We start from the raw sequence: 16,402 nt of genomic DNA on the forward strand, positions 1-16,402 counted from the left end.
CGACATGAGTGGTTGTCAGTGTGGTGAGGAAGACATGATGATGACATATGATTTGTTTATGTTTCTTTGCCATTTGTAAATAATCACAGCATAAACAAGTATTTCCTTCAATATTTATTCAATCTCGAGTTATTTTACACATTCTGTGTGTGAAACAAACGATAAAAAGCACACAAAAGTTAAACAATAATCAAACTCAATAATACTGCACACCTTAACAGCACAATACCGACCATTAGCTTCAAATTCAAAGTTCATGATACTTAACTGTTATTAGCTATTTCGTTCAAAATCAATTATTGTTGTTTTTCATCATCACAGTACAATAACTTTATCTATTATTCTTAATCATGTGATGCGATGGGGACAAAGTCTAAGGTGACATCCATCGCTAAATGACACGTTTACATCATGACAACAAAATATTTCAAATTTACATTTTGAACACTTGTGAACTTCATGTCAGTGATGTTTACAGACATGTTTAATCCTTCTTGTAACACCATGTTGAAAGTGCCATGATGTGTTTGGGTCAATAGTGCTGCTGTTTAGGAAGTAAAGGGCAAGAAACTCTTCATCAGAAGAACATGGTGAGTGCTAATTACTTAACAGCTAGTTCATGTCAGGTTCATTTCGTTCCGTCATGTCTAGAAAACCTTATTTGAAAGAGTGGCAACTATTGTTTCCGGTGGGCACATGCCTTGTCTCTACTACTAAAATTGTAAAATGTGATTAAAAATACAAAAAAGTTATATGAAATTGTGTGTTTTTTTTAGTAAGACACAATTTTGTAACACATATTTAACACGTAACAAAAAAGGTCCTTCTTTCATCAGATATGTGATTTGTTAACCTGTGTTTCACACATCCATCTGAAAAACCACTCATAGACAGCGTTTGGGAAAGGGCTTGTTTGCTTACGTCACGACTCCTCTGCGTCCAAAAGTACTGCCCCTCAACACTGATTGGTCCTGTCCCTTTTTAACCGGGCCCAAACGGTTCAGACGGGAGCTTTCCAAGATGGATTCACCAGTGAGAAACACAGAAACGGGCGTATCCATCTGCTTTGCAAGGTTGGTGATTTGTAGCTCATAGTTTGTATTTCTGAAATCTTTTTTTCTTATAGGTGAACAAAAATTTGTTTTAAAATGTTTTTAAAAGGGCTTACATTTGTAAATTTTTATAACTTTTGGTTAAATTTGGAAAAAAAATCTTCAAAAATAACAATTACTTTAAAATACGTACAATTTAAATGTATCAAATCTGGCATTTCTGGTCTCAGAAAACATTGTTATTGAAAAAAAATCAGTTTAATGGTTATTTCCTCAGATGGTGGCACAATCGTAATTGTTAGGATTGTTGCAGAGGGATCATATGTAAGCAGGATATCTAAAACACATGCTGAGATACTCCCTAGTAACCAATTATGAAAGTACGGGATGATCACTCTATTGTAACTTTAGATAGTGGGGTGTCTAACAACATTAAAGTGCTTTCTGCTCCTCTGATGGGGGTTCTGTTGAACTGAAACTCAGGCTTGTCTCCTCATCAGTTAGTACATCCAGTTAAATAACAACTTTATTTTATTAAAACAAACAAACAAACAAACAAATTTAAAAACCACAATAGTCTGTGTTCTACAGCATCAAAAAGCTTTTCATGCTAAGGGGGGCTGTTCATGAGTGTATAGTGTAATGTGAAAGCTATGAATGGATTTGCACTGCACTGCTGATAAGCCCCGCCCCCAAGAACAGTATTTCCAGGAATCCCCGTTTCCAATTGGTCAAGGGATTCCTGGGAAAACTGGACCCTAGGAGAGAGGAGAAACCATCACCAACATCTTCATCATCTTGATCATCTCATCATCACTGTCAGCTGATCTTTCTGTGTTCATTCATAAATACTTTCATGTGTGTCTGTTTTTTTTTATCTGCCCTGATCAATTCAAACTTTACCAATGTGAACATTAAAAGTTCTAAAGGATACATATCTGAATCTGAATCAAACTTTCCTCACAGCATATCAAACATGAATTTTATTATACATATTAATGAATAGACACTTCTTTCTATAAATAATGTTATATAACAAGTTACAAAAGGCCTAAAAAATAATAAAATAATGGTTAAAGCAATTTCAATAGGGTCCTTGCTCTGAGGTCAGTGTTGAGTCCCTAATTAGAATGAAGAGAGACATGAATATGTGGAAAGCATTTCCTTGTTGTATCCCATCTTAGGAACACACTGGGATGTGCTGTCGTTCACTCGATGGAGTTATTGGCCCCGCGTCCCGAGCTACAGTGCTTCATCTCAGACTACCAACTGACCAGAGATGCAGCACTGCACCAGGAGCCATGGGGAGGGTGGGGCCACAGGGAGAACAGGGTCAAGGAGAAGACCTGGGCCACAGGCAAAGTAGAGTAAACAAATACAAGTAGAGGTGGGAACTAAATTTTTAAAAAGCATTAATTTTTACATTTACATTTTGATGTGTCATTTTTTACATTAGATTATTTCTGTTCATTCAAGTACAAAAAATTACAACTAAAGAGACAAGAAAAGAATGAAAAATGATGGCCTTCCTTGTGAGAAGTCTGTTTGCATCTCATTGCTTCTTTATATAACACATATTTCTATCAATTTCTGTCATGAAGTACCAGTAATAATTTCACTGCTTACTGCTGTGTTCATTTTTTTGACTCAATATTTGTCTTTATTAGAACTTAAATGAATATAAATCATCATATATGAAAATGATTAATCAAAATTAGTTAAATGTAAACATTAGTGCCTCTAGTCAGAATACTCACAGTTTCCTCATCTACTTGTATTTGCTTACATAGTAGACCTGCCACTACCATAAGGCTCTGTCATTGACAGACGATCCAACTATTCACATGGTGTCTACATAATATAATGTTGATAGTTCTCATGACAGAAACACATGCTGTCTTACCCATAATGCACCCTGCCTGTCCTCCACTTATCAGGAAACCTAGAATCAGAAAAAGGAACAGGCTTTGCATTACACATGTTCCAACACACATTATAAAACATTTATACAAGTAATAAAAATAATACAAGTTATTCCTTCATAGAGTTATCAAAACATTCATACAAGTCATACAGACATTCATTCAAGTTATTTGAACATTTATACAAGCTATTAAAGCATTCATACAGGTTATTAGAACATACATACTAGTTATTAAAACATTTTTACTTGTAGTTAAAACATGTATACAAGCTACAAAAGCATTCATACAAGCTGATAAAACATTCATAGGAGTTATTGAAAAAAGTATTTAAGTTATAACAACATTCCTACAAGTCCCTAAAAAACTATATTGAAATATTCAAACAAGATAGTAAAACAATCATGCAAGTTATTCTTACCTTTCTAGAAGTTATTACAACATTCATACAAGTAAAAAAGGCATTCATACAAGTTTTTAAAGCATTCCTACAAGTTGATTAAACATTCGTACAAGTCGCTAAGGCATTCATACAAATTATTACAACAATCACAAGTTACAAAAATATTCATACAGATGTTATTAAAACATCTATGTTATTAAAAATATTCATCCAAACATTCAAACACCCTTATAAAACACACATTTATAGTAGGCATTACAAAGGTATTCCACAGGCAAAGAGGTGAAGCGGGGGTGGGTCTTAAGCCTCCTGATTACTAGCTTCAAAATGCTGGCTTGCAGTCATTACAGCCATGGCTCTAATTATGCATAATTCATATCCTTCTTATAATAAAACAGAAAACCCCCACCACCACCACATACACACACACAGACAGTATTTGCCCATAAATACTATTTAGGCTCCAGTGTCACTTTTGTATTTTTGTGAAATGTATTGCCTTGTATCTCATATTGTGGTTTTGCTTTGGCAAACACGACCAAACATCATGCCAATAAAGCAAACTGCTTAAAGAGAGTGGGAGACAGACGGACAGAGAGAGAGAAAGTTGGTGGAGAGACACCGGCTCACTGTGAGAGAGGAATGTGTTCTGCTTCTGGTCCTTATAAGGTCTGATGTGTTCGAGGGTTGATGGAAAAACGGAGCTCTGCTTTGGATAAACACTGTGTGCATGTGTGCGTGTGTGTGTGTCAGTGTGTGATTGCTCCCAGTGATAGCTGTCACCCCCCCACCCCCCCGCTGCATACATTCCCTTTTGTAGTCACAGAGCTGACCGAGGCTTTAAAAGGAGACGAGACCTTTATCTTCCTCCTCCTCCTCATCATTTTCATCAGCAGCATCAGCAGCTAACACTCACCATAAGTCCTTATTAATAAATGAAGACACCCCCCAAACACATCACTGAAATATCCACAAACTATTACACTCCCTCTCTCTCTCTCTCTCTCTCTCTCTCTCGCTCGTCCACAGGAAATGAACCAACAAACAGTCCTGAACTCTCCCAGACCCTGTTCAAACAATGCATCAGCAGGGATTCATATCCATTTTGGGATCCAAAGTGAGTCCTTAATGCTTTGTGTGGACACACCTTAATGCGTTCTAAAAACAGTTTGATATAAGATAGCTCAGACTGCATACAGAGGTGGTCTGGGATTCCCTCATCAAGACTGGATTGATAGATGCAATGCATACTGGCACTCACTGAACACTACCCTATCAACTGAAAAATAGATAAATAAAACAAGTGGAACATTGTCTCAGATTTGTTTGTCTCCCTCTCCTAGTCAGGTAGCTGCACACCTGCAGAAGTTAAAATTAGCTGTGTCCACGTGCATGTGTAGACAGCTAGCTCAGCTTGTGAGATGTGAGGAGAGCATTTCCTTTGCAGAAACATCCCCATGATGTTGAATATTTGGAAGAAAATAACCATTACAACATGATGATGACGCTTAGTTTTAGTGGCCCATTGTTAATGGTTTTCATTTTAATGGCTGTTTCTAATGCTGTATTCCTTCGATAGAGGCGTTGTCAGAGAGTGAACATATCAGAGCTGTGAAGGTGAAAAAAAATTGCAGTGTCCGCTTGAGGCTGGCTGCAGGAACACAGGAAGTCCCGTCTGGACACCTGTTAAACAGCTGGTTTTTACACTAGAAATAAACTGGTTTACAGCCTGGTTCAAAACACCAAACGTGTCTCATTAGCTAGTGTCTTATTGTGCTCTCACTGTGGGGGGGGGGGATTTTTTTTGTACCACGATCGTTTGGATTATATCTAAGAAAAAACCTCACTTGCTGATTGGCGCGTCTCATTTGATTGACAGATAGCTCGAAAGGCAGAAGCTACGTTTCTGTCAACCAGAATGCTAGCTAGCTAGCTGACAGGAAGTCACACTTAGTTGGTTGGCCATTAGGTTGATCCAAAGTTCGGTTGAGACCGCAATTTCAATATGGAAGCCTACGCAGATTGGCTTCAAGAGCCGTTTGAGTCCGCCTAATGTAAGCAGACGGCTGACATCACACAGGGTTTGTTCAGTTCTTTCTACAGTCTATGGCCCCGCCCTACTGTGGGTCCAGGTAACCAGTACCCTTTTCCCACCTGTGCGGAGGCCCCTGGCAGAGACCAATATGAGGCCCTTCCCCATACAGGCAAAAGCAACCATACCAAGTGAAGGTAACACTTTATTTGAAGGGGTATACATAAGACTGACATGACACCTGTCATTCATATGAAGGAGGCTTTATGAATGTTGTCGTAGCGTGTCATCCGGTCAGTTGCGTCTGTTGTAAGCTGTCTTAATTGAAACTTAACTGCTAGTTACATGCTGTGTTTTTGTTCATTGTGAGGTAAATTCCCAAATCTATCAGCCACAGTGGCCTACATTCATTAAAAGTATCATTACAGAAAGATTTGTAGCAGAAAACAGTAAGTTGAATCCCCAACTTCTGTCTCTGCTCTGGTAGGCATTTTTTTTTTTTAAATCTGAGAGGACTGTATTTCTTGTGAGTGGGTGGGCTTCACAAAGTAAACATATTTCCTTTGTTGTCCAATGAACTCTCAGAGCTCCATCACACTGCAGGTCACACACACATCCAAACACATCCACATGCTGACAACTCAGCAGTGGGAGCACTGTGGAGTTAAGTCTCTTACCCGAGAGTTTGGCTGCAGGGAGACGTAACATGCGGTCATGAGACGGGATCAAACCCTTGACCTTCAGGGTGACAGCTGACCCACTCTATCACTGAACCACAGACGCCCTAAAACATAAATACGCTTCATTCATCTTAACAGAAACACAAAGATTAACTCCAACACACACTGCTGTAATGTGTGTGTGTTTAAACACACTGTGATAACACTCAGAGCCATCTCTCTCCCGTTAAGACAAACATTTCCATATTTGGCCGTCTTTCTCCTTCCCCTCTGCTCCTTAAATCACACACAGGAAGTTCACACACACACGCACACACACACACACACACACCATAACTTCACTTATTTAGATCAGATACCATATATGGTCATACTGAACTCGGAGTCACACAGAGCTCATGGCTGAACAAGGATTCAAGGAAACAAGGATCACAATCATCACCTTCATCAGTCATGTACTGATCGTTCGCTATAGTCGGGCGGAGGCGTCATCAGATTTTGTTTTTAGTCTGACACGATTATTCTTCTAAACATAGTTTGAAACCTTCATTGTATTAATGATGAGCAAAAACTAGAGCCAGTAGTCTTTCCTCTAACTAAGACAGTGTAGAATATGGTGGAAGAGTTTTTTTCTTCTGTTTCAATTTAATGATTTAAAAAAAGAATATTTTATTCCAGAGATCCATTACACATAAGGTGAAAAGTGTCACATTTTTGTTTTAAATCTCTGTGATTACAGTTTACCAGTATTCCAGAATATTCTGTTATTACATAAGACCCACAAAAAATCCCCTGTAACACTGAAATGTAGAGAATTACCATCACCATAACCCCTTCATCTCTGATGATGATGATTGTGATGATAATGAAACCTGATCACTATCCCCTCGCCAGTCATATAAAGCAGAGTTTTAAAATGTGATGTAAGCTAGCACTAACTCTACATGCTAACTAGTTACATTTTACATAAGATGAGCCATTGTTTGGTTACCATGGAGACGCACGGTTCATCTTAACTAGTTGGGTGTCATTTCCAGGGGGGTTATTAACCCTTTATGGGGCAAGGAACCATATATGCTCACTTGGGTCGACTTCCTTTGTGGCCACCCCCCAACCCCCCCAACTCTCTATGACAGTGGTTCCCAACTTTTTCTTCTATGAGCCCTGCTAACTTGTATCATAGAGGAGCTGAGGACCCCCAGTACCCACACAAACAAAAGGCGATACATAAATGTCAAAAAGTAACACAAAATTTAAAAGTTTTAATTGTTCAAATCTATATAAAGTAGCCCCACAATTCAGACATTTAAGGTTTTCATTTATTTATTTATTTATTTCAATTTTTCTGGTGGAATTAATGAAGAAAAATAAATTGTAAAAATAGTGAAATATAGTCATTTTAGTCAGTTTTACAACAGGATAACAGTTTTATTAAACTTAAATGTCAAACATCCGTTTTTATTTTTAGTTTTATTATCAGTCTAGTCACTGCTAAAATTCACTTTGTTAATATCTGTGATTATTGCAGGTGTCCTGTTAAAACTATAAACTAACACTGGTGGTACCAACATCACCTATACAATATTCTGAAACCAGTCATGTCTTGTCCCTAAACGTGCTCAGAATCTGAAGGAAACCTCACCATGCCTATAAAATAAATATTTGTATGTAAATACCTTTATAATAGGCAAGTAAATACTTATTAAACTCATTTACTAAACTCATATATGAGACAAAAGTGTTTTTTAAGTATTCAGATGTCTACCAATAACATTGTAGGGCTTTAATTTTGAATTTTCATGTATTTTAATGAGCGCACAATAAAGGGTTAAGCTACTGGCTGAAAATTACTTCTGTTAACTAACATTAATCTTGACAAAACAAAACAAACAAAAATGTTTGTTGAATATGTTGAAACATTTTGATAGGTCATAACTAAAGCCTTCTAGCTTCATCTACAGCTTGTTTCATAACACAGCAGTAACATGGAGTGGGGACATCTTTATTAAAACATGCAGTGATTCAACAGTTCTCTGTCACTGGATGGCTGAAATGATGTGGGCTCATGGGAAGCTAAGGCCAAAGTAACAAAGAAGGCATCCTCTATTTGTGACTAATGTAATCAACATTGGGACTACCTTCTGCCCGGTGATGTTGTTCAAATGTCAGTGAATTGACTTTCTTCAAATTTTTACACCAGTGTTAAATATTTCACAGCCAAATGCTCATCTCTGTGAAAATAATGAAAATATAGATGAATGCCTTTTAGCTTTTTTTTCTCCCACACTAGAAAAGAATTCAATGTTTTAGTGGCATTAGCCATTAGCTTGACTGTAGCACGTATGTTGGAAACAGCCATATACTAACCTATCACAGCTGATCATGAACACCTGTTCATGTTCACCTGTCTGCTCATAGAGTCTGATTCATAGACAGCTAGTACTGAATGCTCTGCAGCTGAAGTTAGGAATCAAATACTCTTCATCCCCCTCTTCATCCCCCCATGTGAAACAGACCCTGGGAATCCTGCTCAGAGGCCCCAGAGGACTTCTGTGTGTGCGTTTGTGTAGGGGTGGGGGGGTCATGTGAAAGTCCTGCTGACCTGAACACTTCTGACTGCTCAGAAAATAAATACAGCATTTCCTCTTCCTGCCCCCCTCCTCCCCATATGCACATAAAGATATAGAAAACATTTTTCAATGACATAAAGGGATAAGATGGTTTATATTGATATAGGCTTTGTTGATGTCTATTAAAAACTGCTCCTCAGGCAGAATGCTCAGTAAAAATCCAGTTTACAGTAAGAACCACTGATAGTAATATGATTATTTACCACAAGATAATCAATTTGCATGTTTCCTTAAGGCCAGATTATCTGTTATCTGAAGACACTTTACAAAGAGGGCAAGTCTAGCCTGAACCATTGTTAAATTACTTAAAAAGACCCAAGATAAATCCACCATGAGCTCAGCACAAGGCAACATTTAGAAAAGTTACAGTAGCAAGGAAAAATGTCTCTTTAACGTTTGTTTCCATGGCAGTGGCAGCAAAGCCGAACTTGTGATGTTGTTAATGGTGCTTACACAGACAGTCACTAATGACAAAATCCCCACTGCCTTTTTGTGTTTATATTTAAAAAAAAAAAATGTTTCTAAGAATGTAAAGAGAGTGGATAAGATTATTTTTGAAAACAGGGGAGGAAAATGTTTTCTGTTTTCAAAAATACCCGCCTACATGTGGTCTTGGCCTGAACCTATGGTGTGCATTTTTCCTCTCCATTATAACTTTGTTAAATGTTGCTCATTGCTGAGCTCATAGTGGATTCATGTTGAATCTATATTGGTAATATAACAAAGATTATGGTCTAGACGGGAGATTCCCGACCTTTCTTACTCAGCCCACCCTCCACCTCACATCTAAGAAAAGCTAGGCCCTCTCAGAACCCACTTGGAAAAATAAAATATTTTTAATTGTTTTCATTGAGAAAATCCCAACAAATATAGGCCTACTAATTTAATAGGTCCTTGCCAAAAGATGTATAAATGATCAATTATGATGATGATTTATAAATGCTGCTTAAAAAATGAATAAAGAGGATCTGTTCATTTCTGAGATAAACTCAAAGTTTTCAAGTTTAAAAATTTTTAAATGCTCAAGAAAAACACTTGAAATTTTCTACTCTTAAAAGTCACAAAATTTACATGAACTAAAAGATTACATTTTTGAGAGTGTGGAAGAGAATCATACCAGATGGAGCTGCTTTTCTTGCACATGTCCTTCAGTCAAAAGCCTTATCAAAAATATAATTCTCACTGGGACTAATCAATAAGGAAATACTTGTGATTTCAGCCCAGGCTCACTTATCTATCTTCAACATCTGGAATTAGGAGGGACATTTCTGCAAACTGAGGTTTGCACTGAGGTTTTAGTTCTCTCACATTTTTGAGCTTGCAATGAATTTTTTGGAATTTTACAAGTTAATGATGACAAGATTTATAATTCTTTACACTTCGATTGTTTTTTCTTGTAAATTTATGACTCTCTGAAGTCAGAAATTCTGAGTTCTATTTCTTGTGAATACAGTACTTCAATTTTGATATTTTTTCGTTTTTGCACAAAAAATGAACAGATGTGCTTTTTTTTATCCTTACAGGTGGCCCAATTTGCCCTCTTACATAAGACTTCAAATTTATATATATATATATATATATATATATATATATATATATATATATATAAATAAACTAACATCTAATTTCAAGAACACCAGAGCAGCCTCCCTGTGGGTGTCTGGACCCCAGGCTGGGAGCCGCTGGTCTAGGCCTGCCCTCCTTGCTAGAGCCCACAGCATTGGTTATTTGAGCTATATCAATAAAGCTTGATTAATTTATCAGAAACGAACAGGAGCTAAAAAACTACAAAAAGAGACGCAAACCCCCACTGTTCTGGTGTGTGTCGTTGTGTCTCCAGCACATTCAGAGCAATGGAGCAGCCGTTTTCAATACACACTTAATGTGGTGATTTTTCAAGTCCCTTTGGCCTCATACAGTGTGAAACGGTGGTACTTATGTTAATGATGCCTCATGTCTCAGCGCTATCAGTATAGTGGTCGCATCAGTATGAAGGGCACAACCAACTTTTCAGATGAAAAAAAGGTATGATAATGCATCCATGCGCTGGATTTTATGGTAAAACACTCATGATAAAGTGCCATTTATCCATTAATCTACCTTCTCTTATCTGACAAATAATCTGAGCAATCCCCAAAAATCCCATGTTTAAAACACTATGTGTGTGTGTGTGTGTGTGTGTGTGTGATTTTGTTACCTGCTCTGTTGTTTCTCCATGTTGTTCTCCATCTGCTCTGTGACGGTCCTGGTCTCCTGAGGTAGATTCAGAGAGACACAGAATAAAATGCATATTGGCATTTAGATAATATAAAGACAGCAACACAGAACTACCGATAAATAACACCAAAAATAACTGCAGGGAGACATCATGAGTTATGTTGCGATGGAGATTGATTGAAAGCATAGAAGTTATTTTTAGATTTGTGTTGAATGTCAATAAGTTTATCTTTACACTCAGCAGCCTCTTCATTAGCTATACCAACTACTCATTACAACAAATATTTAATCAGCTAATCACATGGCAGTGACAGATGCATCTAAAATGGTAGATATGGTGAGGACGATGTGCTTAAGGTTACTAAAACTGTACAGTTTAAAGAGAATGGTAAGAAAAAAATCTAGTGAGCAGCAGTTCTCTAGTCCAAAATGCCTGGTTGATGGCAGGGGTCAGAGGAGAATGAACAGACTGGTTGGTGCTGATAGTAAGGAAATAATAATTCAAAAATAACCACTTGTTATGACTGAGGTGTGCAGCGTGCATCTCTGAATGCAGAACACTTCAAACTGTGAAGCAGATGTGCTTCAGCAGCAGAAGACCACAGTGGGAGGCTACAAAACACACATGTTCACCAAAAACTGGACAATAGAAGACTGGAAACAAGGGTCAGGATTTGGAGTAAACAACATGAAGATGTGCCAGACTGCCAACAACCATGGCACAATCATCACTTTTTTTTCCCTATTTTGATGCTCACTTTGACCTTCAGTACATCGCCTTCACCATAGCTACATGTCTAATTGTGTTGGCTGATGCCATGTGCTCAGCTGGTTAGATATTTGCATGAATGAGCAGCTGATCAGGTGTACCTAATAAAGTGACTGTGCATGTATACTGAGGTGGCCAGAGGTCATGATTTAGTTGGAGAAACCAGGAAAATCAATGCAGAGCTGGATGTTTAACATCCCCATGAAGCTGGAATGGAACCATCCTTGTTTCAGTAGCTATTTGACTAATGAGGCTCTTTTCAACCCGTTGTTGAATATTTTACTGTTTGGGGTCAGCCCTAGCGGTACCATAGTTCTGAGATTGTGCTGATCAGCATCTCTGTTTATAAATTAATAGTGATAATAATAATAACTTGATTTCTTTAGAACCTTTTAAAACAAAAGTGCTTGGACAACAAAGAAAATTGAAGCAAGACTGGGATATAACTGCAAGTAATTTAATAAAAATGACCCAAGTGGCAGGTCGTAATTAGCAGATCAAGCTTAAAGCAATGATGAAGGGGATTCAAATAAAAAGTAATCAATGTGATGAGAAAATTATATGTAGACATGGCATCCAATCACAGTTGGATGTAAGTGGACGATGGAAATGGATGATTTAAAGCTGTATAATGAGGTAAATCAATGAAAGCAATAAACGACTGTAACAGTAAAACATCAGGATGAACGAAGACTTTAAAAAAATGGTCAAATCAATTTTTAAAAAGCATTTACATTATAGACACACATCTTCATCACTGTAATACTGTTTGATGCATACCTAAAGGTTAAACTACTTAGGTTGATGTCCCTAATATTGCATAAAACTCACTTTAAAAGACACATTTTAATGCAATTTCACCTCTTTTAGATAAAGTGCCAAAAAATGAGTAAAATTAACATCAAATTAAAATTTATACACAGAAGTCCTATAGATGGATTCCTGGGACCCTCCTGCCATGTCCAAGTCCCTCCAACACCCCCACCATATCTTTATACTGTGCTAATTATATCAATAAAGGTCTATTTAGAGATGACAGTGGATTACTGTGTGGTTAGACTGAATCAAAGAGGTGATAAACCCTGATCTGTGACACAAAAACTGATACTACACCATGTATGGATCATATATTGATTTTTTTTATACAGCTGCCCTGCTGCTCAGATTTGGACATGTCCTGTAGTTCTCTTGCTTTGTAGATAAGATGCTTCTTAATATTTTTTCCACTCACTATGATTGCCATCAGCTGGCCTTATATTGGTTCTCGCCCAGGGCCTCCTCCACAGTACTAAAACGGCCCATGGATGCCACTGTGCTTGCCTTTTCTCCTCAGGCAGGATGTTCGCCAACGTAGCATTAAAATGTATAAATATCATAATCAGACCTTCATCCTGACATTAAGATGGACAAACAGTTTAATAAAGACCATCTGTGACCAAACCATAAACCCTTGTTAAAGTTATTGAAAAACATGTTTACAATAAAAAAAGTTTGTTCCTCACCTGGATGGGTCGATGACTGTGCTGCTCTGATGAGATGAGGATGGTCAGAGGTTTAAATAAAAGTCTCTGCAGTGTGTGTCCGTGTGTGACCGTGTGTGTGTCCCATGAAGCTGATTGGCTGACAGGCCGTACATTCCTCTGCTCCCTTGTAAGGTCAGTGTGGGCAGAGCTTAGACCCGGACCGCCCCCATGACAGCACTGATTGTCTGACGTCAGAGAAACCGAGTGATGACCTGCAGAGTCTGAGAAAAGATGGAGGGGAAGAGAGAGGGGGAAAGAAAAGGGGAGGGGGTGGAGAAAAGAAAGAGGGGGATGAAGAGGGGAAAAGAGGAAGTTAAGAGAGAAGGAGAAAGAGGGGAAGAGGGATGAAGAAGAGAACAGAGAGAGAGAGGGGGAAAAAAGTTCTTCATTTTTCTTCTAAATTTGGTCTTTTTCTCATCAGGAGAGAACTGAACGCTCCAAAAATACCAAAAACCATGTGGAAACTATTACACTGCTAGACTTTGGGGGGGGGGTTAGAGAGAGAGAGAGAGATAGAGAGAGAGCCACTTTGAGGAGTTCTCCTCCCTAAACTAGAATTTAAAGAAAGGACCAATAAAGCTCCAAATTCAAACCCAACAGGAGCATGTAAAGAGGAGCTGGAAGTTCTCAGCAGCTCCTCTAGCAGCTAAATAGGAAATATATCAAAATAATAATAACAATGATAATGGATAAATATGTGTCTGCCTGCCACAGATAGAGGGACTCTACATGATTTCACTGACTGTGTTGAGTGATATAAATCTGAATATCATCTATGTAAATATGTAGAATTATCTTAGCAACCATGTAATCTACTTTGGCCATAACATCACTTATTTGTTATCATATGAACTTGAACTTTATTGAGGGTGGGTGTGAGGTTCACCACGTGTCCAAATAATTGAACAGTTAGCATAGAGTCAATCTGATGTCATATCAAAGAAATAGCTGATCAGAATTATTCACTACTTCTCAAAAGATCATATGGACAGGATGATTCCAGCGTGCCTCACCTGCTGCAACCACAACCCAGCCCTGGAGAAAAAAAAAGAAGACGAACGGATGGAGGGATGGATGGATGGGTCCACTTTTCAAACAGAGAAGATAAACAACAAAAAGAACTGAATATAAATGTTTAAAAAGATAATTGGTGAGAACAGTGTACTTTTATTAAAACAATAAAAACCGAAGCCAAAGACGATCTTACTGAAACTGATGACAGTTTAAATGTGGGATCTCAGTGTGCCAGTGCATGTTTGTGTATCTACATTTACTCTAGATGTGTTTTTCATTGTATGTCTGCAAATAAAACTTCATAGAAGCAGATGAGATAAAGATAGATCCATGTAAAACTACTGTAGATCCATCTGAGGTACCATAAGTCCATGTAGTTAACATAGATCAATATAGAGCTACTGTAGATCGACATAGAGTTAACATAGATCCATATAGAACTACTGTAGATCCATATAATGTTAGCATAGATCTATAAAGAGTAACTGCAGTAATGTTTTACCCTTTTATTCATTTTGTAAACCAGTCATGGTCAATTTAATTTTGACCAAAAAAGTTATTTATGTCAAAGTGAAAACAGATTTCAGCAAAGTAATGACAATTAAATAAAATATTTAATGTAAAATAAGTCATTGCATAAATATGCACCCCCTTTAAAGGGGACATATTTCACCCTTCCAAGACAAGTTTATATTGGTCTCCGAAGTCCCCAAAACATGGCTGGGAAGTTTGTTTCTGAATAAACAGTGTAGTATAGGATTTTTGCATGTCTAAAAGCCCTCTGTTTCAGCCCTGCTCAGAACGAGCTGTTTCTGTGTCTGTAGCTTTAAATGGTAATAAGCTGTCTAAATCCACCCCTGACCACACCCCTCTCAGGAAAAGGATATAGCACTCCTTATGTTACAATGTTACAGACACTTTTATCCAAAGTTAAAGACCTGACTGAGATTTGAACCATCAATCTCCTAGACAAAAGTCACCATCGTAACCCACTGAGCTATCCAGCATCTCAGCTGACAGCTGAGAGGAGTATCAGGAGAGGAGGGTGGAACTTTCTTCCAAGCGGGTGGGGCCAACCAAACCTGGTGGCTGTGCTAACTCCCCATATGAGTCATGAAGGGAAAATCTGAGAGCGGCTTGTTTCAGCACACATTTTCTGAAAGGTGGAGAAAGAGAGGGTTGAAGGGAATGGATTTTTCCAGTATTTGAGGGGACTGTCAGGGGCACATATTTTTGTTAGAAAAGCCTGAGAAAGTCATTTTTGCATAATATGTCCCCTTTAAAGTACCTGACCTACTTCAACAGAGGTGCTAGCCAACTGGTGCTAGTAGTCTAACAATTACTGAAATGGGGATCACCTGAGTGCCTAAAGTGACTGGAGAACTGGAGTGTCTAAAGTGACTGGAGAACAAAGACAACTGTGTTTGGAAGGTCCAGTCATTGGTTAATGAGTATTCCTGGCTACCATTACACCATAAAGGCAAAAGAACACTCCAAGAAACTCAGAAAAAAGGTTACTGACGAGTTGATGTCAAGGGATGAATGCAAAAAATTCAGTCACCAAAAATTACCTGGAACTCAGTGAAATCCATCATCAAGAAATAGAAGGAATATGGCACATGTGTAAATCCACCTAGATCAGGCCAATTTCATAAACTCAGTGACTGTGCAAGAAGGAGACTAGTGAGAGAGGCCACCAAGGCACCTAGGACTACTCTGGAAGAAGACTCTGCAACAACAACTGTTGACCAGAGGGTCAACAGAGTGGCAAAGAGAAAACCATTGTGGAAGAAAACTCATTAAATCTGGACAAGAGTTCACCAAAAGGAATGTGGGAAACTCCATGGCCAAGTGGTAAAAAGTTACTTTGTCTGATGGGACCAAGATCTGACATCTGACAAGATGCGTCGTTTGCTGGACACCAAACACTACACATCAACAGAAACACACCATCCCCACTGTGACACATAGTGGTGGTAGCAACATGCCGTGGGGATGCTTCTCGGCAGCTGGCCCTGGAAGGCTTGTAAAGGTAGAGGGTAAAATGAATGCAGCAAAATACAGGAAAATCCTCACCTGACACGCCAGATGGATTTGTTTCACGCATCCATCCGGAAAGCCTCGCATAGACAATGTCTGAGAAAGGGCAGATTCTTTCAA

The 16,402-nt window shown here is 38.2% G+C and overlaps 1 long non-coding RNA gene across 3 annotated transcripts; it reads right to left on the bottom strand.

Annotated features, from left to right (window-relative positions):
- Positions 1 to 101: 101 nt before the first annotated feature.
- Positions 102 to 13,235, bottom strand: LOC121516214. 3 transcript variants are annotated; one of them, XR_005992453.1, is made up of 5 exons: positions 13,208 to 13,229; positions 10,917 to 10,972; positions 6,087 to 6,193; positions 2,956 to 2,994; positions 102 to 2,398 (listed from the first exon to the last, which is right to left on the bottom strand). It is a non-coding gene; the product is annotated as an uncharacterized LOC121516214 (long non-coding RNA). The 3 variants fall into 3 exon arrangements; XR_005992451.1 differs by lacking the exon at positions 6,087 to 6,193 and having other exon boundaries at positions 13,208 to 13,235; XR_005992452.1 differs by lacking the exon at positions 13,208 to 13,229 and having other exon boundaries at positions 10,917 to 13,197.
- Positions 13,236 to 16,402: the final 3,167 nt, after the last annotated feature.

The sequence above is a fragment of the Cheilinus undulatus genome, linkage group 10 (assembly GCF_018320785.1).
Source record: "Cheilinus undulatus linkage group 10, ASM1832078v1, whole genome shotgun sequence".
NCBI lineage: Eukaryota > Metazoa > Chordata > Actinopteri > Labriformes > Labridae > Cheilinus > Cheilinus undulatus.